Below are 6000 nucleotides of genomic sequence, written 5' to 3'. Positions count from 1 at the left end.
GTTCTGACGGGCATTCGAACAACGTAGTTCGCTCTCAGAATTACATACATGAATTAACCCGTTCACACAGCACTATTCTTAATTCATGTCATTAGAGTTTTTTTTCAAACTTTTTGTTTCTTGTTTTACACCAAAATGTTAACATATTTGCGTGAATCTCATATGGATCTAAATAGAAAAAATAATTCTCTTTCTCCTGACTATAGAATGAACCTATATCTATTTGCTTTTAATTCATGTTTTCCATTTTTTCCGAAAATATTGTTGCTATGAATAAATTTTTATATTTTCTCAATTCAAATGTGACATATAAAAAATTGGTGAATTTTTGTTTGGGTTCCCCCACATTTGTTTCTCGTTTTCCATGCTAATTAGAGCAAAAGGGAAAGAAATGCATATTGCATTATGTAGATTACAAAATTTACTTCCTTCTGCATATATAAAAACTAGAAAATTTGTTACTTTTCATTCATCATATTCAATTTTACTGAAAAAGTTTGAAAATTTCATAAATATTTTCAAACTGTCAAAATTAATTTATTTTCGATAAATACTCTCAAATGTTAGGGATGGGACAAAATTCTTGGTGATTCGAATTTACAACGTACAAAAGTCGGTGTTCGCTCAGAAAATTTTGTATGGGGAACTAAGTAATTACTTCATAATTAGGGATCGAACAACGAATGTGAGAGCGAACGACGCTCGTCTGTACATGGCATAATTATTTTGTTATGAATGAAGCAAACAATTCATAGTGTTCCCTTCTCGATTTTGGATCGTAACGTTTCATTCCTTTTGCAATTGTAAAAAATTGCCGTATTTATAAATCCAATATTAGGCAAATGGAATGTGAGATAAGATACAAAATGTGCACATCGTAATATATATTTCAAAATTAAATCAAGATTGAAAATGGGACCCATCGGCCCACTTCTTCTAGTACCTCCTCCACAAAGGGTCAACATTTTGAAAACTTGTAAATCTGAAATGAAGAGAGTTCCTCGGTTGTACCTTTGAAAGTTTTGTGAGTTTAAGGTCAATGTTGTTGTTCTATAAGGTATTTAAGTTGCAGACTCCTTCCTCTGTAGTTGATTTGTTTATGTTTTCTAGATCTGTTAGAAACATACAAATACTTGTTCCGCGTTTGTGTCCTTTATTGGAAAAAGCCTTTTTTGTACGAATTTCTAGAATTTTTAACACCTTACCGCCTTCTCTTAAAACATTTAACTCTTCCTTAAAATGTTATCGAACTCATTTATACGATTACTTCAACCTCAATTCATCTTAAATTCATAGGTTTTGCTTATTTGTTTGTGTTTTTATTGCATAACTGATTTCAACATTTAAATAAATTTAACTATAATATATTATATTTTTTTTATTTTATTTTTTTTTTAATTGATAATTGTGATATAATAATAAGATATTTGAACCTGTAAATTGAATTTAGTGGTTGAGAGTAGATATAATATTGAAGTCCTTTGCCCTATGTGATAGGCCGCTGCATCAAATAATGGAATAATAATAAAAATGTTTTTGAAGTACAATGGTATAACATTAAGCTAATACACTGTTAGTTTTAAGCTTTTGGAGTAGTTTATATTTTGTTGTTTTTTGAATCGCTTTTGGCCCTTTGGGCTAGATTCTCGTTTATGAAATAAATTGAAATTGAATATCCAATTTCATGGAAACTTTGCACATCGTAATGTGTTATCTTACATAGATCAAGTAACAGAAGGAAAGAGACGATGGGCCCCGGTCCTCTCCTTCTGGTACCTCCCTCACAGAGTTTCAAAAATTTGAACATTTATTAATTCAGTAAAAGCTAACGGAACGGAAAATAATACTTTTATCAAACCTAAATTAAGACCGAAAATCGGACCCACCATTCCTTCAGGTACCTCCCGCGCAAAGGGTCAACGTTTAAAAAATTTTTAATTCAGTTTGAACCGAATGGATAACCGATTTGGTCCATTGATTAAACATCGTAATCTTTTAACAACCCTACATTGATTTCGTTGACCCAATGGATTCAAATAGTCAAAATAATCTTCATAAAGTAGGTTAACTCGGCAAAAAGTTCTGCTCCTCTTCAACTATTTAATAAAATCATATAACTTACGACTGACACTTTTTATTAGGTACCCTTATATGAGTCTTCAACATATACATTACAACGTAATCTTGCGAAAATACGCACCAAGTCCTTAACATTACAAAAATCGCATTATAGCTTATATGCGAACATGGCCTGACTGCAAACAAAACCATAGACAACAAGTTGCTCTATTAACTAAGAACGCAAAATATGTACAGAATATCAATTTTTCTCCAAAAAAAAATGAGTTGGGAATACAATTTAAACCGAATTATCACACAATTCAACATTTCTTTCGTGAAGATATTACAGAACCATTTTCATTAAAAATTAAAAAAAATTATCAATAGAATTCATGTTCTGAATTAGCGCTGAAATAGACGTTGCTTTTCTTCTAATCTGTTAATATAGGTTTAACTTGTCGATACATGAACAAATTACTTATTTTAATATTTCAACAACATTTTATTTTAAACAATTAAAAAAACTAAAATATGAACAAAATCGGTTATCTACGTAACTAAATTTGCATATTTATTTCCCTTCTTTCTTGTTGTCAGATTCGTTTGCTTCTTGAAGGAGAAGTGATTCAATGCCAACCTTTTTCAGTTCTTCGATGAGGTCGCCACTTTGATGCATTTGTAGAAGAATATCGCAGCCTCCAACAAATTCACCATTGATGAAAACTTGTGGAATTGTAGGCCATTCCGAGAATTCCTTAATTTCTGTAATGGAAAATAGTATTTGTTAGTTAAATCAAATTTCATCAAATTAAAAAGAAATCTGTTAAAAAAATAAAATCTAAAAAATTGTACATTTTCGCAGTTCTGTAACAGACCAAATAGTAGTCAGAGAACAAATTAGAATTAGAATTCAATAATGGTATGCGAATCACTGAATAATTATGAAAATCCGCTGGCATCTTCTTTTTCCCATGCCTTTGAAAATTATCTAAGTCAATGTAGGTATCAATTGAAAGCACTGATTACAAAAATATAGTTATCACACATCGAAGTTTTCCATACCTCCCGATATATGGGTCTTCAAAGTTGGGTAAGTACTTTTCAATATAGTTATTTTGTTTCATTATATCGGGGTTATCTGTGGTAAAAATTATCAAAATGATCTGCAACCTGGCCCTTTAATAGACTTGTACCCAGTGTTGCCGAAAGTGGGCATTTATGCCCAAAAGTGGGCATAAATAATGTAAAATTTAGGACTTGGGCAGATTTTGGGCATATTTTTCGTTTCCGGTATATTTTTTCTCCTATATGTTCAAATGGACCTTAAGCTTTATTTTTGTCTGTAGTTCTGGTCGCTGTAGAGCTCACAACTATGACCCCAACAATGTTTTAATGAAGATCATTTAATATTTGGCCGGTTGCTCCAGAAATTATAGGCCAACTTTTTCCCACTATCAAATGTCGCGCAAACGTTACAAAATATTTAATGTTTTGGTTGAAACCTATAGATTTCTGTAGTGATCGGAAAGTATTTATGGGATAAAATTGACCAAAATCTTTATTAATGTCTAATTCTAATCGCTTTATAGACCATATGTATGATCCGAATACCATGTAATATAACCGGGAAGTGGATCTGGGCATCGAAGAACATAACATTCTATGGTGGACATGTTTTATCCACGAACATATTAAATAAAATCATTTTTACTTTGAAATCATCTCAACTATCTTGACATATGTGGCCGAATATATCAAAATGCTCATATGTGGACAACCATTCACTGAAAATGTATATCCAGTCGTATTTGTGTGGGATATTGTATAGTCAGCCCCTTCCGAATATTCTGCTCCGCTTACTGGTTTCATTTTAGGTCATTCAGTCGGGTTTGCCGACATATATACAACCGCAATCTACGGTTTGCTGTGGTCTATGAAATTACTCTCTAATGCCAAGGTGGAACATTTTTTATTATATTGTGACCGATAATTGACCTAAATTTATATTAAGTATACGTATTAAGGCCTTTCATGTTTAGACTATACAGTATTTACCATTCGTTTTATATAAGGTATATGTTTTTATTAAAGAGTGCCCTAGAGGCCACATATCCAGATTTGGTAAAATATTACGATGTGCAATCAATGCATGAAATCAATATTTACAACCATTTAAAATGTAGAAGCGTTGACCCCTGGGTTCCCATCTTCGAACTTAATCTATGTTTGGTAAAAGTAGGTGAAAGTTTGAATGAGACATTCCGTTCAACTGATATTGAATGAACGAATTTTAAAAATTTCGACATTTTTGGGGAACTTGATTTAAATTTGGAAAGAAAATTACTCTATGCTAAGTTTGGATGAAATGGGTTACTTCTTTCGACAGATATCGTCAAAACAGACAGGCGGTCATTTGTAAATGGACTCTAAATTTAATCGAATTTGGTCCAAAGACACATGGAGACTAAACGAATATTTCGATGAGGGACTTTTCCGCAACAAAGTACAAACTTTTAAAACAAAGACATTAAACGGCATGTACATTAGAACTTTTTACCGGGTTAACCTACTTTATGAGGATTTATTTGACATATATGCAAAGGAATTGACAATTGAAACCCACTGGGTTAACGAAATCCGGTTAAATGTAAACGTTCTATTAACAAAAAAATATTCAAAAATAAAAATTAATTTTGTTATTACTTTTCCCATATTTCCATGCCGCAAAAATGTGTTTTTTCAACATTTGAAAAAATTTAGAACAAAAAGGACACTTGCTTTTTATACTTAACGTCAGTGTATACTTTTTCAACTCTTGAATTTTTGGGCATAAATTGTTGATTTTGGGCACTTTTTAGGGAAATTTTGGGCGGAAATAAAATTTTCAAATGGCAACACTGCTTGTACCAACAAAAATAACAACTTACTCTCTCTCAGTTCATCACTTTGCAAAACATCATGGGCATCGTATTGTACAAGGAAACAAGGAAACGATAACACAAACGCATATCGTTTCCTTGTGGTTGTTGTGTTTTCGATAACATATAACGCGACGGATGGCTCAACGCGAGCATTCTGCTTAGCCCTTTAACACGGCAAATCTGCAGAATCTGCAATAATGTGCAATGCGACGGATGGCTCAACGCGAGCATTCTGCTTAGCCCTTTAATGCGGTGTACACACTAGCATTTTTGAATGGCACTCTATCCCAAATTTTGCTTGTTTGATAGTGTGGCCTCACATGTTTGTAATTCATCAGGCAACCACAAAAATATTTATGGTTGTTGGACAGTCAGTAATCGATAAAAAAGTTGACAGTCAAAAATGATAGTGTGTACACCGCTTAATGCCATGTACAGACGAGCGTCGTTCGCTCTCTAATTCGTTGTTCGACCCCTAATTATGAAGTAATTACATAGTTCCCCATACAAAATTGTCTGAGCGAACACCGACTTTTGTACGTTGTTCAATTCGAATCACTCTCTGAATAACTAAGAATTTTGTCCCATCCCTAAAAAATGAGAGAATTTATCGAAAATAAATTAATTTTGACAGCATGAAAATATTTATAAATTTTTCAAACTTTTTCAGTAAAATTGAAAATGATGAATGAAAAGTAAAAAATTTTATAGTTTTTATATATGCAGAAGGAAGTAAATTTTGTAATCTACATAATGCAATATGCATTTCTTTCCCTTTTGTTCTAATTTGCGTACAAAACGAGAAACAAATGTGGGGAAACCCAAACAAAAATTCTCCAATTTTTTATTTACATATACATATGTGACATTTGAATTGAGAAAATTCGAAAATATATTTAAAACCACAATATTTTCAGAAAAAATGGAAAACATGAATTAAAAGTAAATAGATATGGGTTCATACTATAGTCAGGATAAAGAGCATTATTTTTTCTATTTAGATATATGTGTGATTCAC

This window comes from Musca vetustissima, unplaced genomic scaffold (assembly GCF_032173495.1).
Source record: "Musca vetustissima isolate MV318-11 ecotype Yass unplaced genomic scaffold, APGP_CSIRO_Mvet_v1 utg2595, whole genome shotgun sequence".
Taxonomy (NCBI): domain Eukaryota; kingdom Metazoa; phylum Arthropoda; class Insecta; order Diptera; family Muscidae; genus Musca; species Musca vetustissima.
The sequence above is the reverse complement of the archived record's forward strand: the minus strand, read 5'-3'. Positions refer to the sequence as shown.